Source organism: Drosophila guanche, unplaced genomic scaffold, assembly GCF_900245975.1.
Source record: "Drosophila guanche unplaced genomic scaffold, DGUA_6, whole genome shotgun sequence".
NCBI lineage: Eukaryota > Metazoa > Arthropoda > Insecta > Diptera > Drosophilidae > Drosophila > Drosophila guanche.
Genome location: NW_022995751.1, coordinates 4,081,249 through 4,108,849, shown reverse-complemented (window position 1 = coordinate 4,108,849; position 27,601 = coordinate 4,081,249). Strand labels below are relative to the sequence as shown.

At 48.1% G+C, this 27,601-nt stretch overlaps 1 protein-coding gene across 7 annotated transcripts in view; it reads left to right on the top strand.

Annotated features, from left to right (window-relative positions):
- Positions 1 to 27,601, top strand: part of LOC117587211 (RNA-binding protein Musashi homolog Rbp6) — a 167,398-nt gene that overhangs the window by 116,006 nt on the left and 23,791 nt on the right. Inside the window, exon 1 of one of the 7 annotated variants that reach the window (XM_034277766.1) lies at positions 23,953 to 23,956. The exons of the other annotated variants lie outside the window; for them this stretch is intronic. The gene's annotated coding sequence lies outside the window, so the exon portion shown is untranslated. Of the gene's footprint in view, positions 1 to 23,952; positions 23,957 to 27,601 lie in introns of those variants that run through there. 7 annotated transcript variants of the gene reach the window in all.

Below are 27,601 nucleotides of genomic sequence, written 5' to 3'. Positions count from 1 at the left end.
AAAAGGTTTCATGACAACGCTGCCTCGAAATGTCAATGTGGGCGTCGTATTTCTGCCTCTTGGAATACATCAGCCCTCCCCCCCCCCCCCCCCCCCCCCCCCCCGAACAGAGTGCACCGCACCACTTGAGCGCTTTCGAAATCATCCATAAGCTGTGGTTGCCTCTGCTTGTAATTAACAGCGTACATGTACGAGAAAATGTCGTTGTGTGTGTGCACAGGACACTCTCTCAGCTGCCATTTACATAGCCAATTAGTTGTACATAAACACAGACAGCAACAACAGCCACAGCAACAACAATGAACGTTGAAGCGATGGCAATGTTCCGTAACTTAATCCCTTGGCCGCAACTAATTTAATTTTGTGTTCAATTTGGCATCAAGCAGAACATTTTTTGAGTGTGGGTGTTTGGCATGCAATTTATATAAACTCAAAGATTTATGCACGAATAATGCATGTGGAAGGAATGTCCCAGCGACACTTAAATCCCATATCCAATGAGACATCTGTCGTAGCTTTTGGGAACACACAAAACAAAAGTGCGGCCTAGAAGACAGTTAAAGCCTTTTTTAAGTCCACAGAATGCAATGAGAAATCATTATGATGTGTGCTGGAATTTAGTACATGGAACTACAATGTAAAATCATTACATTCTATGCCCAAGGATAAGCCAAAGGACCTTTCATCGTTAAAGTTTCAATCCAAAATAAATCTGAAATTCTCAGCGCAATCTTCAGGCATGTAAATCCCCCAATTCCGATGAGATATCAATGCGATCTATGGGCCAGGCATATACAAAGCAAAAGCACAAAAAACGAAGACATTTTCGTTTTGGTTTTCGTTCTCTCTGGGTTCCCTGGGTGCTGGTGGTGGGGTGGCACGTTGTTAATGCTTTGATAGACACATTACTTCCGTCTCAGTGGTTAGGCCCAACTACACTTTCAGATGCAGATGCAGAGAGTTGCACAGTGGGCGAAAGAGTGGGTTGGCGGGGTGCAAGCGAAATCTAATATGTCTTGCAAGGGAGCGACTCGCTTCGACTCGGCAGGGATAACCGTTTGTTTGCCATGGCTCCTCCAGACTAGTATTTGCCCCCATGCTCATGTCCCCCCTAGCCAGGGGCATGGCCAAAGTCCTGTGCGACGCTCTCTCTCGCTTTCTCTCACTCTCTCCCTCTCTCTCTTTGGTTTCCTGGCTTCTCCTACTTCTTTCTCTGCTTCTGCTGCTTCGTGGCTGTGGCGCTGTTCTGCATATCTGCTTCGTGCCTTGCATGGCTTTGGCAAATTGCGCAAAAAACATTACAGCAGCAGCAGCAGCAGCAGCAGCAGCAGATTTCATGCACAACAAATTGTCATGCGGACAGGCAGGCAGCCCACACAGACAGATGCAGATACAGTTACATTTACAGAGAGCAAGAGAGAGAGAGAGAGTGAGAGAGTGAGAGAGTTACAGACAGACGCGCTCTGCGGTTGGTCCTACGCCGCCGGGAGGAAGCCATCCTCATCCTCATCCTCATCCTCCTACCACCTACTGATGGCTCAAGCACATGAAATCCTTACCCAGGCAGGCGCAAGTCAAGCAAACAAACAAACCGCAATGACATGCAGGGAAGCCTTTTCCCTACCCATCAACCAGTTGGAGTGTGGAACCTGGGGGTGGGGGGGATATCTCCTGCTGGGGCAGTGCGGTGGTGGCATGTGGCAGTGGCAGTGGCATTGCCACACAGTTGTAACCGGAAACTGTCGCACTTATTTGGCTACGCGCTAGTTTCGCATATTTCACTGTCAACTTGCGGTAAATAGACTTTAAACAAATATGAAAATAACTCGCACACAAGAACGGAAAAGGAAAAGCAAAAGCAAAAGCAAAAGCAAAAGCAAAAGGAAAAATACTTTTACAGCCAGCATGCGAGGAAAAGTATCTGCTGGCTGGCTGTGGAAAGTGGGCAAGAAATATGCAAAAATCTGCAATGGAAAAACCGGAAAATGTGCAAGTAAACGGTGGCTAAGCAAATGGCAAGTTGTTAAGTCTCCGCAGCACCCTCCCCGCAGCTCCCTTCCCATTTTCTCTTTTCTCTTTTCTTCAACTTTTACTTGTTCTTTTTCTTGCGGTTTTGCCCTCTCTCTCCCTCTCCTGCTGCTGTCAGCACAGTCCCTGCGGGGTGCTTAGGTCTTCGACTGGATGGCACGGATCTGTGGCAGGGTCTCGGTCTAGGTCCAGGGTTTTACTCCTGGGGTCTGGGGCCACGTAATGGAAATCAATTGTTTACTTTATATGAGTTTTTCAAGTGCTTATTCAATATCATTAGATGCAGATGAGGTAGCAAATGCAAAGTAGCACAGCCAAAGGTTGGCTGGGGGGGGGGAAAGGGATTGCTCATGTGTGGTAGGATATCCTCTCGAATGGATAACTACTTCCACTTGCACGAGAGTATCACCCAAGTACACAAAGTACAGTGAAGTAATAACATAATCCAGCTGCAAGTTCAAGTCTGCCTTCTGTAGCCTTTTGTAATCATTTGAAAATTATGCACAGGAATATGCCACGGCATAGCTAAGCCATAATACTTCCTATTTACCAGGTCGTCTCTCGGTCTCTCGGTCTCTCTGGCTCACTAAAAAACTTGGCTCCTCACTCGTGAAAAGTCTTGGCAAACAACTCTTCAAGGCAGCAGCAGCAGGAGGAGCAGGAGGAGCAGAAGGATGCTGCTGCTTGCTACACTCCAACTTTTCTCATTTCCAAGTAGAGAAATGTTCCCAGTGAAAGATTGTGGAGCAGGAGGAGGAGAGAGAGTGTGTGTGTGTGTGGGGCAGAAATCTTAATTTAAAAGCCAGCTGTTGAATCAAAGGTTAACCTTCCTTCGACTCGTGCTGCTCCAGCTCCATTCAGGGCAGCAGCCCTTTCAGTGCGCTGCGAGGGTGTTGCACAGCAGAGATATGGCTAAAAAGAAATAACTGAAAAACTCATTTTGTCAGCCATCAGCAAGCAGCAGCAGCAGCAGAGTGGAGCAAGGAGCACCATCCAAAAACTGCCATCAATCCCTGCCTGGCAGATGGTAGTAAAATAACGAACGAAGCAGTAGTATCTGTGTGTATCTGTGTGTGCGTGTTTTTGTGGGGGGTGTATCCTGTATCCTTTACCACCTCTTGAGAGAGATGCAAATAAGCGAATATTCATTTGATGATACGAATACGTCGGAGTGTGTCTCTCTGTGTGTGCGCTGCTGCTACACGTGCGATGCGGTTGCCTCTGCCCCATCCCCCCATTGCGACAATTTAAAAGTACGTTTTATCACGACTTTCCCCCAAACCAAGTTTCTGATGGCTGTGGGGGGGTAGAACCCATGGATCGACAGCTTGAGATAGTCACGTACGCTCCTTTGTTTTTCTGGCTTTTTATTTCGTGCCAATTGTGCGACTAATTAGCGTCGAATCGCGATGCCAGGCAGTGGCTACAGTGGCTACAGCGGCTGCGGCATCTTTGCAATTAAAACGCACTTTTGCGCCCCACCATCGCAGCAAGGAAGGGGAGGAGGAGCAGCAGGAGGATGATGGAGGAATGGGCAGCAGCATCAGGCAGGTGGCTACAAAATGGCGCACGTTGCTGCTGCCAACAAAATTAATTTGATTTATGTATGTATATCTGTATGTAGCTGCTCCTCTCTCTTAATGTCTGAATGTTGCCTTTTGCACCTGCCTGCCTGCACCCCTCCACTCCCCTCCCCCTTCATTTCGTGTTTGCTGCGTTCTGTTTTTCGGTTGTGTTCCCTCTGCCATGGCAGGTAACGAATTTCTGGCAGCAAAACAAGGCAAATAAAAATAAATTATTGCCAGGGCAAATGTAAAGTGTCGAGTTTTACGTGGCATATGCGTGTGTCCCGTGTGTGTGTGTGTGTGTGTGTGTGTGTGTGTGTGTGCACACACACGTCTCTGCTATAAAACAACGTGAAGCGAACACGATTTCTGTTGCTGCTGCTGCCCCCTAACCCCAGTAGATCAACACCCTGTAGCAGCAGCAGCAGTAGGAGAACATGCAACCAGCCAGACAGCAGCCGCTTCGCCTTAGCCAAACATATGCGACATTGCAAATAAAAAGCCATAAACTTTCATTTAAGTTTAAAATGGCATTTAAATGAATGAGTGCCACTCCTGGCATTGCCACTGCCACTCGCTCTCCACTCGCTGCTAACTGGAACAAACACATGTATCATAATTCATTTTCATGTTTTATTTTCCTTGAACTGCAGCCAGCTCCCCGTTTCCCGTTTCCCTTTTCCCGTTTCCCTTTTCCCTTTTTGCTGCGTGCCAACATAAATATTCAACACCATTCACACTCGTACAACACAACGTGCAACATACAGCCAAGGGCAATATTCATTCGCATACAAGGCCTAAAGAATTACAAAAAACACACACAAACAGGCCAGTCGTGGGTCCAAACATTTTTTGGGCTTGTTAGACATTTGGACATGTTTTGTTGCCGTTACATGGAACGAAAGTAAATGGAAAGGAGAGGAGAGGAAAGGGTCTGTCCATAAAGCCATAACCATCGATGTGCCATTGAAAATTGAGCATTGGACTGAAGCGTAATGGATACACAGAATTAGAGGGAAAACTGCAAATGGCAAAGGCTTAAGATATAAGAAGATTCCTTTGTAGATTTGTTGCTCTTTGATAGAAGTATGCCACAATGATGAGGGATAATTGATTCGCAAATGATAGATCTATGTATCGATGGGAAGATGGAACTTTTGCACTTTGTTTGGGATATCTTTTCAAGGAAAAACATACAGAGTTTCTGTTGAAATTTGTTCATTGTTTGTTTATTGAGTGGCTGCAAATGCTGCAAGGAATACTTAGAGATTAGTCACTTCTGTGGGCTAAGCACAACATAAACCCATCCAAATGGTTAAGAATGTCAAAGCTAGAAATATTATTTGTTGAGGGATTCCGAAATTGAGCTAGAGATTTCCGAAAATATGGCAAAAATCAATTAAAAATTTAGTTTTAACTGAAGATTATACACATTTGTATTGCTAGAATGAATCAAACTCCTTTCCCGTGGCTTCTATTCCAAGTTTGAGCCAAATTTAAATCCTTTTTTTCAGTAGTAAATGTGGGGAAGCTCCTCCACTCATAGTACTAATAAATGATAGCAAATTTAACCAATTAAAAGCATACTCTTATCTCTGTATCACTGCTGCGCTCTGCTTGGTTGCTGCTCCGCTTACATTTAGTAGCTTTCTGGCGCTCCATAAATATTAAATAAATTAAAATGCCGGCTAATTGTTAATCTGGCGGATTGCGGCTCTTGCATATGCGCTTTAGTCAGGCGGCCCAGGCCGTTCCAGCGACCATCAACCATCATCCTGCGTTTTACATTTTACATTCTGCGATTCTGCGTTTCATGCTGAATGTGTCCCCGCTGTCGCTCCACGCTGCCCAGCCACTAACAAGCTGCGCCGCAGCTGCCTGCTCCCATCACTCCCTCACTCCCGCTGTCCAAACTCTCCTTTTGCTCTCTCTTTTGGCTCTTTTTTCCCCCTTGCCTTTTCCCCGTGTGTTTTAAATGTAAAGCACTTGCTGTGGTCGCTTTGAGCGACCCGAAAGTTAATCTCTGCCAACCGCTTGGTCCACCCCCCCCGCTCCTCCCCCTCTACCCGCTCTGGTTAGATATTTTGCTATTATTTTTTCTGTTCCTCTTTCCGCTATCTCTCCATCTCGCTCGCTCGCTGTTTGGCTTTCGTTTTGATGCAACCGCAACTTACATTTTTCCACAGCGCACAGGAAAAACTCGTTTGTTTGTTGATTTTCCTGCCACTTTTTATGCGCACCCCGCACCCCGCACCCCGCACCCTGCCCTGCTGCTGCTCCTCTCTGCTTGTTTGATTTGTGGGTGTAAAGGGTGGGGTGATGGGAGTGAGGGCACGGCGGTGGCAATCACCCAACGAAGTCCAAGATAAATCGTCTTTCAACGCAACTCTCGCTCTCTCCCTCTCTCCCTCTCTCTGTGTGTGTGTGTGTGGCATAAAAAATCACACGATCAGTCATTATACACCCACACACACGTACGTATAAGCACTTATGTTGTGTGTGCCCCAAAGTCATTTTGGGTGCTGCATCCTGCTCGTTTTTATCGCCACGATGGTTGATGCCACGACTGCCAGTGCCAGTGCAAGCCACGCCGCTGATTTGGCGATAGTGTCGTCGGGGAGTCCTGCATCCTTCATCCTCCTGCAGCTGCCTTAAGCGTTCCCGCATCGTTCCATTCTGCATCTTTGGGTCCTGCTTTATGCGTCCTGCATGCTACATCCTGCCTGCCTGCCTGCCTGCCTGCCACTGACTGAGTGCCCCTGCCTGCATGGCACATAAGTCATTTGGCAGGCGGCACTTGTAAGAATTTCGCACGGACCCATCCGCCTTCAAGCGGTCTCCAATGCTCACACCCACTGCCATCCCTCTGGCACCCCCTGCTGCCGATTGCCGCTTGGCATCTCAATAGTCTGTTACTAATACGTTTTCCCCTCAGACTCCGCCCGCTGCCACGCTGCTGCTTTCACTGTCGACATTTTAATGCCTTTTCTTGCGCCGAAGCAGATTCTTTTGAGTGCATAAAAAGGAGCGCAGTGGCCACCCCCCGAGCATCCTCCGAGCCCATCCTCTTCCTGCATAAAGCGCCAAGCTGCTGCGTCACTGCATGCCCCACTCCCCTCTCCCCGAGTGGCGTTGCAATTGCTGACGGCACCGGATATTACCGCCGTCATTCATTGACGTGGCATTCATATTCCTCTGCTCGAAGAAGACACACACGCACACACCCACACACACCCCCATGTGCGCCTTAAGGCGATGGGGCACAAGGATAAGATGCTCGAAATAGTGGGGCAGCTGCAGCTGCATCCATTGATGATGGTGGGTGGGGACTTGGATCGTTGCATCGTTGGATAGTGCCTCAATACCCCGACGCTTCCGGTATTTATGACGCAAGTAATCAAATTGAATGGCGCGTTGCAGTTTCCTCTCTCCCCGCCCTCTCCCTTTTGCCTTTTTATTTGCACCAAGGAGGCAGCTTCCGGCCTGCTGCATCCTCCTCTGGCTCCTCCTTTGCCTTTGCCTTTGCCTTCGCCTTCTTCCTGCTCCTCCTGCTGGGCTCAGCCAAAGAAAAACGTTCTGCAGTGATAAATTCCGTGCAGCCCCCACCACTTGGCTTTCCCTTGCTTTGCCTTCTGTGTGGCATAAAAAATTGTGCGAAACTTTCAGCTTTCTGCACATTTTCGTCGCTTATCATCAACGGCTGTTGCAGCTTAACGCACCATCAGCGAAGGGGCAAGCAGAGGGCGCAATGATGGGGCAGACTTGGGTGTGAGGGGCAGCGCAGGGCGTGGCAGCAATGATAATAACGAACGTGCATGAAAAATGCAACTCGAATGAAAGGCAAAAAGCAATGGGGGAGGGCACGCAGAAGGTAGAAGGTTGTGCTATGGGGGGGAAGACATTACCTCTAAGGCACAATAAATAATAAGTGCCCCAAGGAGCAGAAGTAGTTACAGTGGCAGTGGCAAGGCCAGGGCAGCCATAGACTGGGGCACATAATGAACGACAAGTTGAGGGCAAGTCGACTCGACATAATGGTAAATTAGTGGCCAAAGTCGGTGGCAAGTGTTCGATGGCTTTGGCCCCGTAAGTGCAGGTGAAATGATTTACGGCTGAAGGATCTACTTCATGCAGCAAGGATGCCAGAGATTAGACAGAAGCAGTCGAGGGACAACCCAAAAGGTGGCTTTGCCGAGAGTTACTCTACCAGCTAGAGGGATTTTCCAGCACTTGAATATTATTTCTTTGGGGCCAAACGAACAAAGGCAGATAATAGCCGCGTGGAAATCCGCTCATTCATGCTCCATCTTATTGCCCCATTTAGGGGCAGAGTTGCTAGAACTGCAGATGCGGCCCCACACAAAAAAGAAATAGCAAACGCCATACAGAAATTATCCTTCAGTCTCGCTCTCTCTCTCTCTCTCGCATGATTTATGTTTTTGTTATTGTTTTCCATAAACCCAATGGTCGAAAAATGTAGGAGAAAACAGTCCGAAAAAAAGCCAAAGTGAAAAATACAAAATAGAATGGAAAGGCAAGCAGAAAGAGAGGAAAAGCTGCCATGAAAAAGGGCAGAGAAAAAACGCTTAGACAGCTGCTGTCTGAAGATAACTGCAATTCCCGCTTAAAGACTCAATCAGCGGTGGTGGAAGCAGCTACCGGAGACTGTCCAATCACGAGGAGAGAGCACTGTCTTGTGCTGGCAATCGGAGCGGTGGGAGTCCCCCTCTTCTGCCAATAAATGAGCAAATTAATTAACAAAACGCAGCCGTGAATAGTTGCACGATTGTCTGCGGACACAGCAGCAGGGGAAGACAGGAGACAGTGTCGCAGACATGAAATAAATTAATGCAGAGAGGACACGTCCAGGAGCAGCAGCAGTAGCAGTGGCAGTGGCAGTGGCAGTAGGATGCTGGCAGCTGGACAGGCACAAAGGCGACACGATACGTTAACGCTTCACTGCGTCCAATGTCGTGCCGGCCACTGGCCCGTTCCCGTTCCCGTTCCCTGAAAGCGGCTTAGCCCTGCAGGTGACATGAGAGCGGATGACGCAAAATCAATCGGGGGACAGTCAGTTGGAGGGGCATGCATAGATAGGCGATTGGGTAGGGGCTGACAGCGTAGGGCCATCTATCCTGGGGACATGTGTGGGCACGTGCTGGTCAGGGGCAGGAGCTGGGAGCTGGGAGCAGGCAGCGGCAGGAGCATCGCCAATAACGACGTAATCTGTTTATATCCCTTTTTTCCTGGGCAGGAGCCATTGTGTTGCGCACTTTTTTCCATTTGTTGAGCACTGGCACGGCTGCTGCTCCTTCGAATCCTTATACGAGGATTCTGATTCTGCTTCAACTTCAATTTTCTGGCCGGCAGCTTTTTTTTTGTGTCGTTTGTCGTTGGCTGCCTCTGTCTCTGTCTCTTTCCCTGCCCTGCCCTGCCCTGCCTCTGGCCCCCATGGATTGAGTTGTTATTTTTCGCTTAGTGCAATTTATTTTGGCCAAGTGGCAGCCATCGGAGGGGGCCAGCAGCAGCAGCGCTTAATTTATTATGCTGGCTAGTGGAGAGCTCTTCCTCTCACTCTCCCTCTCCCTCTCCCACCGAAATCTTTTCCTGGCCATTGTTCAATGGCAGATAAAAGAAAAATTAAAGGCAAAGCAAAATGAAAATGGACAGGGAATGAGCGGATGAACGGATGAGCGGATGAGAAAGTGGACAAACGACAGCAAGCGAGAGAAAGGAAGAAAAAATCGTTATTAATTTCGAGTTTGAAAAATTGCTGAGCAGCTTAGGACGGCTCCTTCGTCAGCAGTTGGTCCTGCGCATCCATTTATTAGCAGCTTGATAAATACTTTCAATTTTCCTCTCAAATAAATGATAACGTAATGCGCGGGGCATTAAAATAGATCAAAGACAGCAAAATAATCAACGATTGAGCGTCGATTTCGATTTCGTTTTCAATTTCAGTTTTCGCTTCTTTTTTGTGCTGTGTGTGGATAGATTGGATGGGCAAAACTATACATCAGCGGGTAGGACCGACTCTCTGCCGTAAAAAAACATTACGACATATCCATCAATGTGGCAGGGGGCGGCCATAGACCCACGCAATTATGGCAATCATTTGTTATGGAAGCCGAAACCGAAGTCCTATCTGAACCCAGAAGTAGGAGGACGCACACGCGTCAATTGTTGTGATTAGCAGGGAAATCATTACGACGACACACAACGAAATGAATGGAAAATGAATGGCAAATGGCAATGGGCAAACGGGCAACCGGGCAACTGGCCACAGCGCCAATAAATGACAGCAGGCAAAGGCAAAGGAAACCTAAAGGAACGGAAGGAGCTACAGCAACAACAAAGGCCACAAAAAAGATGACAGAAGCGGGTAGGGGAATAGCCCAAAAATAGACACGGGACACACACACACACAAATAAAAAGGGGGGCAAGAAAAAGGAACGTGTGCCTGTTTTTGTGTTGTCCTTCAGCTTTTGTCAAATGTGTGTTGTCAGTGGCAGAAGGACCAAAGGAGGAGCTGGAGCAGCGGCAGGAGTCTCCTTTAGCTGGAGTTGGAGGAGCAGTCAAGCAGACAAAAGGCAACCAGTGAAAAATCGAGTTAGGGAAAAACAAATAGGAAAATAGTTTTGGACGGGACGTCGCCAGCGACTGGGGCACCGAAACATCGAACACACAGAGAGAGAGAGAGAGAGAGAGCGAAACAACAACTAAACGGAAAAAAACATAAAATAAAAGTAACCAAGAAGGCGCAGAAGCCTTCCTTCCTCGTGTGCTGTTGTAAAAGTCAAGCGAAATAATATTTTCCGGGTGCCAAAGAAAAAAAACAGGGAACAAACGAGAGAGTCACAGAGAGGGGGGAGAAGAGGGAGATGCTGTGACATTACTTCAAGCGTAACATTGAAAAAACGAAACAAGAGAGAAGCAGGGAAGACAGTAGAGTCGGTTCAGAGGAAGAGAGGGAGAGCGAGCGGAGAGGAAGTGAACTTGCGGCGAACTTGTAGGCAATTTGCAAAAATAGCAAACGATTTCTAGCTCTCTCTCTGTCTCTCTCTCTTCTAAATCCTCTCCTCACTCCCCTTCCACTCACTTCTTGCTCTCCCTGTGCCCCCCGCTGCTGCGACCGTAAGAAGTTAGTTTAAAGGAAATCAAAATAAAAATCATAAAAATGCAGAGCATGACGCGTGGTTAACCAGCAGAGACAGAAGGAGAACAACACACAGGGAAAGGGATAGGGAGCGAGAGAGACAGCTAGCAGTGATAGTAAAAAGACAAAGACGAAAAATGTTGCCTGGCTTTGGCACAAAAGATGAAAAGTTGTTGCTGTTTATGGCGGAAGCAGATAATGCCAAAGATGAACAAGGAGCGAAGCATGTCTTCGGGAGGGGGCTGGGTGCAGAGGGGCAGGCGGGGTATATGTGTGGATGTGGCAGAATGAAATGAAGCTTAAGGGTCGCTTGGGTCTATAATTTCGCCATTACAAAACAATAGTAAAAACAAACTGCAACAAAGTTGAGCCCCAGCAGCAGCCCCCACCCATAACAAGCAGCCAAGAAGTAGAAAGTGAACGAAGAGGAGCCCAGTGAGGCGTGCTCTAAGTAGACAACAGCCAAACAATTTGAGCAAAAGGAGCAGAGACAGAGACAGACACACAAAGTAGGAGCGAAAGAGTCAGCTTTGTCGCATTATGTCCAATTACTGTCGCAATTATAGTCAGAGGAAGGGAGACGCAGAGAAAGAGCGAGAGCGAGAGGCCAACAGAGAACTTGTCTATTTGCCAAATTGAATGGGAATGGCATGCCATTCCATTCCATTCCGCATATCGTTGACATTTCTGGCAAGAACCAAACAGAAAACGCAAAAGCAAAAGCAAAGCAATCATTAATAATCCACTGGCTAATCAGAGAGCCAGAGAGAAGCATCACCCCAGCCACTATGCCCATTCACTCTAATAATCCAGTCAACTGCAGCTAATGGGATAAACCCTTACGTGCGATAAGACTAAGTTCAGCCTGGGGGACAGCCCCAGCTCCCAGCTCCCCATAGCTACTGCCTGTGTGTCTATGCTATCTGCGATGTGGCGGCCACGCGTCGATAAAGTTCCATGACCAGAAAGTCCAGGAACAGAAAAGGGAGACAGAAAGTCCAGGAATAGGCAAAAAACAGGAGGATGAAGGCGGAGTGTGTGCACGAGGCCTACGCAAAGTTTAGCTGTTTTGTCACTTATTCACAGCACATTAAACAATTTGCTTTTTACTCCGGCCAACCAACAACATCATCAACATCATCATTATCATAATCATCATCATCATTGGCATTGGGAATGCCCCGGCGCTGGCTCTCTGCTGCCCAGCCAACCGCACATTTTAATTGTTCTCGTCATGAACATGTCATAAAGCAAATCAGATTAAATGCGTCACTTATTACTGTGCCCACTCCCAGACCCAGACCCAGACCCCACCAGCAGCAGCACCAGCAGCACCAGCAGCTCGTGGCAGAGTTTCTGTTCAGTTTCTGTGCCTGCTCCCTGCTATTGGTTAATGCCCCCTCTCTGACTATACTCTGACTAGGCACGTGAGTTGCCTCTCTGTCTGTGTGCCTTTGTTAACTGCGGTCAAATGTGACAACGCAGCCACGCAACCAACCAACCAACCAAACAACGCAACGTCGCGACGTTTGCTGGACAGCAGCGGCGACCGGCTGGAGCTGGAGCTGGAGCTGTAACTGTAGCTGGAGGGTATCGTTTTTATTGCATATTACCTTGTCAAACACCAGAGACATCAAGGGAGCGAGCGTTCGTCTGTGTGTGTGTGGCACCGTGTGGCAAGGGTTATTGGAAATGTGTGGTTATGTGGCTTTGGCGTGTAATGCGAGAGTTAATGCACAATTCCTCTGGGGGGGGCACCGTGCTGCAACCGCAATCCAACAATCTGCTGCTGCTGCCATTTCGGTGATATTTGGTTGCACTGTTGCACCGTTTCCCTCTGCTCTCTCCACTGGTTAAAGCTCTCCACATGCCCGAGTGTGTCTCGGGTGTCCTACTGCTCCACCCCTGCTGCTTGGTGTTAACTTGCATGTTAGATTGTGCGTGCAGCTTAATTAGTTGCAAACTGTTTTCCATCATCATCAGCCATACATCCATCCCACACACATCCACACACGAAGAGGTCCAGAGGGTAACTCTTCGCTCTAACTGCATGTTAAGCACACGTTCAAGTGCCGTTGGAAAAGCAAGAAAGGGTGAGAGAGAGAGAGAGGGGAAAAGCTGTGGGGGGAAAAGTTTTGCGGGTGGTGCTCCGAGCTCGACACTCGTTTTGCTCGTCTCATCACTGAAGCATTAAGCAAATTGACACTGAGAGCATTTAGTCAAGTTAAGAACACTTTGTCCGGCTATCTTTTAATCGACACTCGCACTAGATACAGCCACACACACACACACACACACACATATAAAGAGATAGAGATACAGAGAGAGAGAGACAGGTAAGGACACCTACCTACCTTCATGGCTGGCTTTGAATTGAAACCAATATTGATTTCTAATATTTATGCAATTCCATTTTACAAATTTGCATACCAAATCCTGATTGCTAGGGGACTTTGAGGCAGAGAAATACAGTCCCCACCCCCAGCTCCACACACACACGCACACCACACACACATGTGCATGCGGAAAGTGTTTTTCCTGTGAAGTCATGCGGTGGGGGTGGGGTTTTGCCCAGTCTGCCTGCACCTTCCACCTTTCCCTTTGAGTGTTTGCCAGCCGCAAACACAATGGCATTAGGGGGAGGACAACTCCTGGCACTTGACGCGCTCCCACAACAGTCGATTAGTTACCCCGACAGAGAGACAGAGGGACAGCGGGACGGTTAGACAATCGGATAGACAGTCGGACATTATAGACAGATAGTGCTTTTTGTTCTTCTGTAATCACAGCTAAAGCAACTGGCAAGTGGGAAATGGGAAATGGGGAAACAGCAGCAGAATTCAGGCAAGGAAAGGCAGAAACCCAACCGAACCGAACCCAACAGCAGCAATGGCAATTTTCAAAATGAAAACATGAAATAATAAATACGATTTGACAGCGCTTCCCTCTGCCTCCACTGTGTGTGTGTGTGTGCTGTGTGTATCCAATAGATAGATAGATAGTTTCCTTTTTTTTGTATGCCAGGAATTGGCATAATGCTCACTGCCTATCCCTGCCCCCAGAGTGTGTGGTGTGTGTGTGTGTGCATCCTGTCGCTGCTGCTTCCTGTAGAGAGAGAGATAGAGGTAGGGAGAGAGCATCTACATAATCATATTATGCTTGACTGACACGACAAACCAAGCGCACAAATGTGGGTCCAACTGCATTGAGATGCGAGGAGCAGCAGCAGCCGCAGCAGCAGCAGCAGCAGAGATTCAAGTAATTTGACAGGCGACATACATTTTCGGGTGCACAGAGAGATAGAAGAGCCCTCCTGCACACAGGCAAACATAGACATAGAGATAGAGATAGATATTAGGGATAGAGCACCACATACACACTCACAGAGCCACAGCTACAGCTACAGGGGGGAGGAGAATGGGCCGAAACAGCTGCGCAAATCTGTTAGCCAGTGAATTGATGAGGGGCAAAAGCGATAAAAAGGCTTTTTGCATTTCGGTTCTGAGGGGGGAAAATGTGCAAATGGGTTGGGATAAATGAAGCTTGCTGCCATGATATGGGCGATGCAGACAGACAGACAGACAGAGAGACAGAACAGAGAGACAGACAGACGACAGACAGTTGGAGAGACAGCGCCACCTGGCAGCTGCCAAAATTGCAAAATTGAAATTGAAATGCGACTGCTGCTGCCTGCCTGTCGCAGTTCTGTACGCAGATGCAACAGACACACACAGGCAGACACACACTTGCATGCATAATACGCATACGCAACGTGTGCAGTGCCTTATGCACTGCGCCCTTTGCACTTGTCTGCCCGCCGCTGTGGCTGTCGCAAAGACAAGCCAAAGCAATTAATGTAATGAGCAGCAGCATGTCAGAGTAACAGCAGCAGCAGCAGCAGCAGCAACTGCAACAACGTTAACGTCGACGTCGACATTTTTGCACAAGAATTTTCAATCAGCAGACAACATTCATTCACACACACAGAGAGAGAGAGAGAGAGAGAGAGAGAGAATGGGTAGATGGGCAGGTGGCAGATGGAGCATAATGTGGCAAAAGGCGTCCAATGTAATTGTTTAAAACCAAGCTACTTAAGTGCCATGTGGCATGGGGGGCATGTAAAGTAAATGTAAATGTAAATGGGAATGGCCGAAGAGTGGGCCAGCAGCGGCAGGAGGCGAGGCGTTCATTCTCTCACATATGTGTGAGCAAACAAAAAGTCCAATCAGGCCTGCATTAATGAGGCATGGAAGAAGCTGCACGGAAGGGCGGCCAAGGGGGGGTTGCCTGCCACCCATCAAGTTGCATTCATTTGCATTTATGTTTTGTGCCAACTAATTTGAAGGCTCTTTGCGCGGGGGAACAAAACAAAATCAGCGCCCGACAAGAGCGCGACAACAGCGCCGAGACAAGACCCTTCTTGACAAGACGATGTTCTATGTTCTCTGTGTGCTCGTGTGTACCTGCCACTGGCTGCTCTCCAAGTGCATTTTGAGTTGTTGCAACAAAGGAAGCCGAGCTGCCAGCCACCCCTCGCACACTTGCATACAATATGTGCATACTCATTAGTTTGGAGTGGTTCTTCCATCAACACAGACACAGACACAGACACACACATGAAGATGCCGCTGCAACAACCACCTGAACGTGTCAGCCTCTCTCTCTCTCTCTCTTTCTCTCTCTGTGCATCTGTCTGCTGTCAGGGTTGCCTCAACTCAACTCATCTCAACTCAAGTCAACGCTTGCAGAATAAACACAAACCTTTTGCGCCTCCTTCCTTTTAAGTTGCAGCTAATTGTTGCTGCTGGAATCTTCTGCCGGTGGGGGGAGAACATTTTCTTCCAGCTCATAAATTTTTTTTCGTTCCTTGCATTCTTTTTCATAATCAGAATGGCAGGAGAAGTGGCAGGCGGCAACTGAAATCAGCCTCGTCATCAGCGGCATCATCTTTTTGCCGCACCGTCAGCTGCGACTGGCAATGTCAACCGACAGCAGCCGGAGCAGCAGGAGCAGCATCAGCGGCTTTTGTTTGACGTCCCTCCGTCTCATGAATAACTGATTAAAACCATTTTGGCTGCAGCTTCTACTTTTTTTTGCGGGAAGATGAGAATGGGAACCATAGATGGGGCAGGAGTGATACTTTCTGCTGAATAGATGCTGTTGGGTGCGCTTTCATTTATAATGACTGAGAGCCGGACAGGACAGGAGGCAGCAGACAGCACAGAGCAGACAGGACACAGAGAGAGAGAGTGCAGTGTCACCGGTGCATCAGTCTGGGGGGTGACTGGCAGCGGCTTAACTTTACTCGGAGCTTTACTCCGATGATAAATAGCTGATAGAGAGCGTAGAGCCCCAGCTGTGGCTCTAGTCCCGCAGAAATTGTGGTTAAGATTGTGCACAGCTTTTCGAAGCTTAAGTGGGAATCGGTGCAAAAACTAAGAAGATTTTGTCATAAATTGAGGTAAACTAAGAAGATCCAAAGGATCCCTAAGAAAGGAAGATCTATTGATTGCAGCAGAAGTGTTGCTGATTTTAAACCATTTTCAATGTGCAACAAATGATTTATGTATGAGGGAAAACTGTCTGCTGCTCAAAGAAACTCAAAGGGAGCAGCATTTAGCAGCGGAAATGCATTTCTAGGGACAATTTTCCCCACAATTTTCACCAATTTCAAGCGCAAAATCTTAGTTTCCTTCAATAAGTTTTTTTTTTGCAAGCATCTCCGACATGGTGCTGCCTGTCTGCTGGTGCTGCCCGCCCCCTGCCTTCAAAACGGTTATGCAACTCTTTAGCCAACTATTCCATCCTCATAAATACAACATTATTTCGCCAACGTGAAATCGCAGTCGTCGTCGCTTGTCTGTGCGCGTCTCAATTCACTGCACATTTTGCAAATAACAATCGCATTTTTTGAATAATTTAAATCCACTTTGTTGCCCGTCGTCTATCTGCTGACTCTCCTTTCTCTCGCTGTTACTCCTTTCTCCTTTCTCCATCTCTGTCTCGACTGTCTCTCTGTATCTCTGTCTGTCTGTGCATCCCATCTTTGAATTGAGCAAAACGCGCTCGTTGTGGCATAAGAAAAGCGTCGAGCTTTTCCAACTGGCATAGCAAGCAGCACGCTGCTATTTTCCGTATGTTTTTTTCTTGCTTTTGTTATGGCCGCATGAAAAATGTATAGCATACTTCTGTGCGTTCTCCAAGCGCAGCACACAACACACAGTGGCACACACAATTAGAGCGCCCACTGTGTTTGTGGCACCATCAACGGATAGACACCACGGACAGAGGGAAGCGCGTTGCACGGCACTGGCAGGCAGGCAGCATTCAAATATTTAAGCCTTGCATTATTAATGGCAATTTTTTAGTTTCTTTATTGCTTCAGCTACTGCTGCTGCTGCTGCTGCCGATCCTCCTCCTCCTTTTATGACTTTTTTCATGCCTTTTTTTTATTTTTTCGCACTCCATCTCTCTATCTATCCGCTTTTGGTTTCATATTTGGTTATGCGTTTGTGAGAGAGATTTAAATTTATATTTAAATTTGGCATTTCAATTAAAAACCAAATTGCACATCGCGCGAAGCACCACAACAAGCTGGAAATGTATAGTTTTGGTATGCATTTTGATGTACCCTGGATAGAGGAGGACCTGGCTTTTGGGAAGTGTCATTGTAGTGGGATTGCGTGCATATAGTAGATAGGTATTGGTGATGTCTTTAGCTGGAAGCCTCTTCTTAGTTTCTATTTATTGCTGCACTCATGGCAAATCATTTATAAAATGAGCTGACAGAGAAAGAATGATTCAATAAACACATTTTTGCATTCAACTCTGATAAGAAGTACACCAAATCTGTCGCACATTATCTATAGCTGCCACATCCTTTGCAGGGTATACAAAACGTTCTAACTCTTTTTATACCATCTGTTCCCTGCATGTTTTTGTGATGCTGCTGCTGGAGCTGCTGCTGCCGTGTCCAGTCGCTGATTTCATTTAGTTGCTTGCCCGGAATGATAGAGCGCCGGATGCTGAATGTTGGAGAGGTTGCAAGGCAGCAGGGGGGGAGGAGGTGAAGGGTAAAGAGTGACCAGAGAGGGCAGGGCAGGCCACGTCCATGGCCACCCACAATTCAAAAATCAATTTTCATTTGCAAAACGATTACACTCACATTCATTCAATGTTCGTTCGCTCGTTCGCAGAGTTGGGTTTGCATTTCTTTTTCCCTTTTTTTTGTTGTACGCTTCGCTTGTGTGTGTGTGTGTGTGTGTGTGTGTTGGTGTGCTATCGGTTCCCTTACACTCGAATGAACTTTTATTCAATTTGCAAAGCAACCACAAGCTGCACAATAGCCGTTTTAAACACTCAACCAAGCAGTGAGGCAGGCAGCGAGTCAGCCAGCGAGCCAGCGAACGGGCATTTCGTCATTCCAATGCTGGGCAGCAAAAACTGGGTTGGGGGCTACCAAAACCTATCCGTGGCAGCAGCAGCACCTACCAGCCACCAGCCACCAGCCACTCTCCCCTCTTGCCACGTGCCACCTACATCTCGTCACTGCCATTTGCATGTCCAACTGTCTGCATTTTGCAGTCGTTCATTTAAATGCAGCATCCCAGCACCCATACTCCACCGAATTTCTGTCTGCACAAAAAATATATTTATTCCCGATTCTTATTTTTTTTTTTGCTCGATGTTCGATGTTCGATGCTCTTCGGGCGACTTTTTCTTTCGCTCTCTTTTTCCAAAGTCATTTTCTTTTTGTTGCAGCGTTTACTTCGCTCTCTCTCTCTCTCTTTTTGTTGCTCGTGAAATTTAAAATCTATTTATTCATGCGTTGACTGCAATTTGTTACCGTTCTCTCGCTCACACTCCCAGCCACACTTTTTATGGAAAAACCGTACTGAATTGTAAGGCTGTCATAAAAAAGTGTGTACACATGCAGCGAGAACAATCATGTTTAATATATTAGCATTGATTTTCACATTGTTCACACAGCTAGCCACCCCCTGCCACTACCATTTCTGGACCCTGCCCTGCCTGGCATAATGGCCCAACTAAAGACTTTGACTCTCTCTCTCTCTCTCTCTCACACAAAAGTATGTAAAAATAAAACAAATAATAAAGAAAACAATGGCGAAATGTGAAACGGAGGAGCGGAGCAGAACAAAGGAATGCGCTCGTAAAACCGAGATTTAGGCCGAGCGCCACATTTGTGACCGAAAAATATATACACAGAGAAAAGCCAAAGAGAAAGCGGAGCATGGGAGTGAGAGTGGGGGTTACTGGCGAGATGGCGGATAGAGCCGCTGCTCATTTTATGCGCTAACTGAATCAGCCCGACAACCATTAACTGAGGCCATTTTATTCAATTTGGCCAGGGGCCCCGAAATAAAAAATAAGTAGAGTGGCTGGAAAGGACAATGCCAAAGCGGAAAACGGAAGTATGTACGCAGGTTACACAGCAGCAAAGGGGGAAGCAGGGGGCAGGCAGATAGCAGGCGAGGTAGCTGCAGGAACTGGCTGGCTGGCTGGCTGGCTGGCTGGCTGGCTTCACTGTGCTGCGCTACAGTGGGGTGTGTGCTACGTGTGACAACAATAAAAGTTTTTATTGCCGCCGCACACAGATGCGACAGAGAGGGCAGAAAAGGAAGAGGAACGAAAGCAACAGCAAAGAATGGAGAGACAGACAGACGTCGAGAAATTAGCTCCCATTTGGAGTTCCAACTTCCAGTTTCAAAATATCCGCATTATGCATAGAAAAATCTGAAAAACTCTGCCGTGGCTGCTCTTGCCCCTGTCCCTCGCTAAACTTTTAAGCACTGCCACGAAAAATCTTTGAAATATTTGCCTTGCCGTACATCTGTAAAGCGCGGACAACAATGCAGCCACATGGAATCCAGTGTGCTGGCTGGGCATGGCCGCAAAGGGCATTTGTCCGGCAGTGCCACGAGCCACAAATACACAAAAGCGGCCTGAGGCTAACAGGTGCCAAATGGCTGGCAAAGCTGCTGCTGGCCAGAGAGTAGGAGCTGCAGGGGGAGCTGAAAGCCAGCGGCGCACAATGAGGTGTTCATGGGACAAGTGTCTGCCACAAAGAAACCATTATCTGATGAGCAATGCTGCAAGGAGAATAAAAAGAGAGACATCGAACCTTTAATGCACACACTCGCGACCTCTTCCATGGAACTTTGTGCTCCAAGAACTGGCACGCTACTTCGTTGGTTGATTACACACGAGCTCGATGTGACGCTGAGGCCGGAATCTGCGAAGCTCCCGCTTGGGCCAGCGCTTGGCCAGGTAGCGCTTCACCAGCGGCACCATGCTCTCGTGCTTTCGCGCCAGGATCGTGTGCAGAATGTTCTGCTGCGTGTAGTGATGGATCACCGGATAGGCCTCCTTCACGTACTGCCTTTGTCGAGCCCACACAACCGCAGGAGAGATATCATCGGCGCGGCGCACCAGGCGCTCGCCGGTGATGTCATCGAGGCCGGGCACACGTGGCGCCATGTCCCCGTCCTCGTTGTACACTCGGCCGGACTCGGGGTGCACCAGGCGCGTCCTGAGCCGGGCCATGATCGCCTGCATGGGCAGAAACAAGTCCAGCACAAAGTCAAGGGACACCATAGAGTCGAGTGTCCGAGCCTGGTTGATGTTCCGCGGAAAGCCATCCAGTATGTAGTTGCGATTTCCCGCCTTGCCGATGGCATCGGTCACAATGCGCGTGAGCAGATGATCAGGCACCAGCTGGCCCCGCGTCGTGTACAGCTCCACCTGCTTGCCGAGGGACGTGCGATAGCGGATGTGATCGCGCAGCATGTCGCCCGTTGAGATGTGCACGGCGCCGTATGTCTGGACCATCATTTGTGACACGAAGCCCTTGCCGCAGCCAGGCGGTCCCACGATCATGGCACGGAATCCTCGTGCGGCTCTCATCTCTGAAAATTCCGGAAAACGAAGGAATTTTGAAGCAAACTGCAAATATTGCTACATCTCGAAGCGTCAGCCCCCTGCCTGATTTGTGTGTGTGAAATGGGGCAACAGGGGAACAGGGAAAACGCTCCCTCAACGCTTTTTTTCCCTTTTCAATCCGCCAATTTAGATTGTCGATTTGGCAGAGCGTAAGAAATGAAATTTAGTTGAAATGAAACCCAAATATAAATGTTCCTTCGCCTCGAAACGGAGTAGATGTGTGTGGCAAATGGGCTGCCTTTTACTCTTACCTCACAGCTACTGCTCCCAGCTCGTGCTCCCAGCTCCTGCTGCCACTCCTGGTGCTGCTGCTCCTGCTGCTGCTGCTGACGCGAACAAATGATGAAAATTTGAGCAACGTTTTGTCCGCGACGAGTCCTCTCTCAAGTGGCCGCCTACGTGTGCCACATGCACAATGGAATGGCGAATGGAAAAAGCGTTTGTGGCCCAACCCTCCTCCCATTCCCCTGCCATTATGTGCCGTCTTTGTTTTTTGTTGAAAAATTGTCTACTTCATTTGGGTCGCTTGCTGGAGGAATGAAACGAGGAATGGCCATGAAATATAACAGTACTCATTATGTTGGGATTACGATGCAATCAACGCAGAAAAAAGTGTCAGTCAAATAAATCACTCGCCAAACATGAGGAATGGGAATGACTGTGCGGAGGGGGGGAGTGAGCAGCATACGGATGCGGATAAAGGCAGGGCGGGGGAGGGGCAGGGGACCCAGACCAGGCGCAATGTCAACATCAACAGTTTCAACATTCATTTCTGGCACTCTCGCTCTCTCTCCCTCTCTCTCTTTCGGGCTCTCTCTTTGTGTCAGTCTCTTCTGTTTTTTTTGTTGGTTGGTTAGTAAAAACGAAAGCGTAGTTGAAGCTGACAGCTACGATGATGTGGGAAAGAGGAGAGGGAGGGGTAGAGAAAGCAGACGGGAGCGGAGCCAGTGGTGTAGAGCAGCGCTTGAGGCTGTCACACTGTTTGCTCCCAGGCTGGTTTAGAGGGGCAGCTGGCAGCCAACTGAGTGGCAAATTTTTTTTAATTATTCAGTGGCCAGCGCAGAGGTTAGATTTGAAAAGGAAAAATTCGGCCAGCAAAAAAAAATACCAGCAAAGAAAAAGATTGACAGAGAGCGAGAGGAAGGAGTGGGGCAGAGTGTGTGGCAATGTGGCAGGAAGAGAGAAAAGCAAAAAGTGGAAGTGGAAAGTGGAGTTTAATCGATTTGCATGACTGAATCTTGAGAAACCAATTTAAATATTAAATCGGAACGAGCAGCAGCCACTACTTTGGGAGGCAGCTACCCAGCCTCATCCCAGATCTTAACCTCATCCATCATCTGCCATCAATCACTGCTGATTTCGGTGGGGGGGGTGAAGCTCAGTCCCTAAGCTCCATTTGGACACTCCTTCATTTTGGTGGAGCAACCTCGATAATCGTCTCTCGCTCTGCCTCTCTGCGTCCCACTCTCTGTTGCACACAATTTGTGCCACAGCGTCCAACAATGGCAGTACAAATGAGCATGCCATTTGGTCTCCGTCTCCTGGAGAGCACTGCCAGAAGTGGGGAAAATCCACTCCCTCCAGTACTTTGCTGCTGCTGGCCAGAGCTTATCTCAGTTTCATTACAGTTATTGTCGTTGTCATCAGTTTCAGTTTGCCATGTGCCACAATGTTGCACACAGCACACAGCACACAGCACACAGCATCTAGCATACAGCACTGACTTTGCTGCTGCCCCACCAACACCCTCCTACTTGGCCCACCTTTCAGCATTTTCCTACTTCTAGAAGCAGCAGCAACAAGGGCCGCACTTCCGCTGCTGCTGCTGCTGCTGGCTGGCTGCTTGAAATAAAAACTTGCTGGAATCCCAGAAAACGGTTAACCGAAAGAGTGTGGCGGGGGGTCTAAGCAATTGCATTGCAAGGCAACAAAAGCCGAGCACACACTCACACACACACACACACATACGTACACTCGAAAGCAACATCTAAATGCAATGCAACGCAATGCCCATAGAAAGAAATGCAAAAACGCAGTTTCCGTGCACAAAAAAAAATGTAGAAAAAACATCCACAGAAGTACAAGCAGAGCAGAGCAGAGCAGAGCAGAGCGACTACAAAAAATACATAATATAAGTGTAAGCGTCGATTTGTGCCGCCCACAAAGCGCAGAGCGGAGAGTGGGAGGCAGCAGGCAGCAGGCAGTAGGAAATGCTTCTCAGCAGCGGGGGCGTGCCAGCACTGTGCTGTGTGCTGTGGCAGCTTCACACTTGAACACGTACAGAGCCCGCCCGCGGCATTCAACGTCTTTGGTTTTTGTAACGGCTCCTGCCTGCTGCCTGCTGCCTGCTGTTCCGCGGCTTAGCCAACCCAACCATTGAATCCACGCTGGCATATTAAGCGAGTTGCTTAAAAGTACGCTGCAGCATTTTACATTTTACATTTTACATTTGCTTAAAAGCTGTTTTAACCGATTTCGAAGGATTATTATTTGTAAGAGATTCGAGTGCTAAGAGAGGGAGGGAACAACAGAGAGGCCTTTGCATAAATTGATTCTAGATGGCCCTGGACACAGCTGCTGTTGCTGCTGTTGCTGCTGTTGCTGCTGTTGCTGCTGTTGCACTTGGCTGCCCTTTTGTTCAACTGCCAGTTAGGTCTGATTTATTACATTCGTTTGGGTTAAACACTGCGGTTACTGGGGGGTTGTCTGTCTCTCTGTCCGTCTAATATTTCGTATTTCTATTCGCATGTTAAATAATAAATAAATACTTTCATATAATGAAATACGGGTAGATGTGTGTCTGTGGACGGCTCTCTTGGTTAGGCATAAATTCGTTTTATCTGAGCCGCAAAAACACGAAACGAAATTTCATCAGCACAAGCACACACGCTGCTGCACCTCCTCCTGCTCCTCCTGCTCCTCCTGCTGCTCCTGCTCCTCCTCTTCGATTGGGTCAACAGTTTTTCGGTAGCTGTTTGGCGGTGACGTTTTTGTATAATTAATTTTTCTTGTTCAGTGGTTTTGTACAATCAACATTCGATGTAAAAACATTGCAAACAAGCTGCAGACGCATACAAGCGCACTTAAAGCGCCCACACATACACACCCACACCCACACCCCCACCCACACATGCCACCGCAGGACAGCAACAGCAAGGACATGTAGCTGGGGACATCCTGTGCTCTGTACTCTTGCACCCAGAATCGCTCTGGACATCGTCCGGTTCGGTTCGGTTCGGTCCGGTCCGGTCCCTCCTTCTGGCTTGCTGGTTGCTGGCTCCTGGCTGCCGCTGCTTGCATATGCATGCGAAAATGTGAAAGCAAATAAGAAAGAGTGTGAAAACGAGCAGCTTGCCATGTAAACAAGTAAACCAATAAGTGCATTGGTGTGTATAAAGCGATATACACACACACACACAGTGTGTGGGGGCTTTAAAAACTGACCAACTAAATCCCCAGAGTCTCAGTTGCTGCCTGCCTGCTGCCTTCAGTTACAGCTTCACTTGAGATAAGCTCCAGCCCAAAGCCCAATCCATTCCAAATAACAAATACTCCAGAGCAGGCAGGAAGCCGAATAAAAAGAAAGCAGAAAATAAATTGTTTAATGAATTACGCGCTTGTGCCGCTGCCGCTGCTGCTGCTCCTTGTTTGCTGCTGTTGTTGTTTTTGTTTGCACAACGCGTGACGCTTAAATGCTAAATAATGCAAATGTAAATGCGATGTGGCATTGTTTAAATTTGAGTTTCATTTGTGCGGAGTGTGCACCCGGAGTGGCATGCGGCGGGGCTCGACCCTCTCAGTGTCCCTTTTTTTGTTCCTTTTTGTGCTGCTCGCAAATCCCTTTTCGCTGCTAATTATGAAACGAATGGCTAAAGGGAAACCGAAGTATGTAGCACTCGATGCAGAGTCCTCTTGCACTTCCAACTTCACGTATCCATAGAGATTAGAGATTTCTCTTTTAAAGTGGGAATTTTGGAGCACAATTCGAAGTTGTAGGAGCAGCAGCAGCAGCAGCACAGATTTCTGGCCCTTCTCAAAAATCAGAGCATTCCTTATTCGTTTCGATTGGTTTGTTTCCCATTTCGTATTAATTCTCTAACTCATCGTGCCGCAATAAACATGAACCTAAATTAACATATTTTCTCTTTTCTCTTGTTTTGCTGTTGTGTTCTTTTCCGGGTCTTCTGTTTTTGTTTGCTCGCTGATCGATTTGTGCCGCGTAACTAACGAGCAAAAGCCGCCGCCATAACCGAATTTGAAGAACTTTACAATCGGCCAGAGCAGCGGAAGGGGAGCTGTGGGGTTATTTTCAGGCAAATCCCCGCCTTAGATTGCCAAAAGGGCGACGCCATTCCGAGAGTTCGGTTGTTTTGGTGGCTGTATACCGTGGGGGGAGGGATGTGGAGAGGTTTGTTCCTAACTTATGATTCGCGAAAAAATTACATTAGAATTGCAAATTGCTGGGTGGCGGCGGATGGCGGATGGCGGATGGCAGTGGCTTTTGCAGGCGGCATTCAAACATGGCTAAATAAAAGTTTGTGTCTTTGGCGGGGCGGAACGAGTGGCAGGGGACAAGGGGGAGTGCCATGAGGAGTGGGCTTACCAGTCAGAGGTGAAGACATGTTAAGGGACAGGGGGGCAGGCCATGGAACAACCAGAAAACTCAAACATTTATGACAATAACTTCTTAAATGCTTTGTTCTCTGGGCCTTCAAAGTGGAATCTGCCGACAAGCCTGAGCCCGAGAAAACTTATATAAGGATATGCATGGGTGAGTAGCAGCAGGAGGGCGAGGACTCTCGAGTCCTGGTCCAGAGGCTGGCCGACGTCTCCGTCTCGGTCTGCATCTCGGGGGCTGGCGTTGAATTGAATTACTTTTGCGCCCGTTGAAATTTCAATTGCCAGAGCGGGAGGAGCAGTAGAAGGATGGGCGGTGTGTGGCAGAAAGGAGAGGACATGCCACATGTGCAGTCCTAGCCATATGCAGTGGCAATGATGGCAATGGCAATGGCAATGCCAACACTGCACTGAAAACTGCCACTGGCCGGAAACGGAAATGCAAGCTGGCATTTTAGCATGGCTCCCACACACACACACACACACAAAGAGAGAGAGAGGGAGGAAGCGGGGCATACAAATGAGGCGTTGAATAATTGAAGACATAAATTCGCACTTGCACACAAGAAGAAAAAAAAAGAAGAATTCGCTTTTTATTGTTGCCGCTGGTGGCCGAGTTTTGGGGCCCCAGCGCTTCCGTTGGAGCCACAGCAGGAGCTCAGCTCTGGCTCCCAATTCACTTTTTATTCTTTATATATTTTGCATTTGGTCGCTCCCTGGCTGACTGGCTGACTGGCTGGCAGCATGTTTAATTCCCAATCTCGGGCACAGCAACGGCGACCTGGCCTGGGCCACCTTTGCACTCAAGTGCGCAACGCCCACGCTGCCACAGCAGAGACCCAGCAAACCCCCCATCCCCCACCCAGCTCAGTGACCCTCAAGTAGGAGCAGGAGCAGCAGGAGCTATAGGAGCAGCAGCAGCAGCAGCAGCATTGGAGAGTTGCTCGTTTAACTTTCATGAAATTATAATTTGCTTTGTAATTCGAGCATCCTTAGCAGCGACGATGGCGACCCAGGGCCAGCAGCCAGTAGCCAGCAGCCAGCAGTGGCAGTGGAGGCCATGGCCAGGGTGCCCTCTGTGCAGGACACACTGGGGTTCAGGGCAAAAGCAGGACCAAGACCGAGCATATAACTACACATTGAAAATATTTTAATTAACGAAAATTGTTCTGCAAGTTGTTTTATATGGCCGAAGAGCAACTTTAACTGCTTGCCACAGGCACAGGACTCTGAGAAAGACTGCAAAAAAAGAGGGAGAGGCGGAGTGGGAGAGAGAGAGAGAGAGAGAGAAAGAGAGAGCAAGCGAATGGTAGATGGAAACAGAAAACCAATCCCATTAGAAATCTCAATCCCACTCGGCAAGTCTTTGCAAAAATATTGAGCAGCTGCTGCTCCATTCTTGAAATCACACACACACACACAAACACATATGGCTAACACACACACGCACACGACTACATATATCTTACTTATGCTTGGGCAAAGATTAAAAGTTTTTCAGTGGCGCTGCCACTGAGCTTGTAACATCTTTGTATGGCCGTGGAGCGGAGAGGGGCCCCAATTCGCATTTGCTTCGTGCCACATGCCCCCGCGGTGGGCCCACCAATTCGCTTTTTGTGCCCAGCGTCTTCATCTTCATCTTTTTCTTAGCTTGGGCTCTTTTTTGCTGCTGCTGCTGCTGCGTTTCCCCTTTTTGTACCCTCTCCGAAGTTGTTTGGCCTGCCGCAAAATGTGCCTCGTACGCAGTTGTGTGTGTGTGTGTGTGTGTGTGTGCTTGGGTCGAGAGGCAAAACCTTTTCAAATCCGAAATCGATATTAATTAAATTTTAGTAGGAATCTCAAGGAATCTCCTGCTTGCTCGCTCTCCCCCACGTTCTGTTTGGAAAAAAAGTGAGAAAGTTTTTGCGGCCAGCTTATTAAAACTGATGACAAGTTTTTAGCCAGGCCAAAAGCAAGCAGCGAACTAGAGCTGAAAGGGGGGGGGGGAAAGGAGAGAGTCCGAGTGTGGGTGAGTGCCTGGCCATGGACAAGCTGCTTTCATTAGGGTTATAATGGAGATTGACGCTTAAAATGTAAGTTTATCTTTGCACAGGCTAACAGTAGCGGCATGTGTGTGTGCACAGCCCCTGGTGAAACTTTGCTTGTCCAGCAAATTGACAAGTGAGATAATCTGCAGGGCCCCAGCAACCCAGCAACGACCAAAACTAATTTGAAAATGTTTAAGCTAACCGTCCGAGTGGTTATAAAACACCTTAAAGCTGTGTGTGTGAT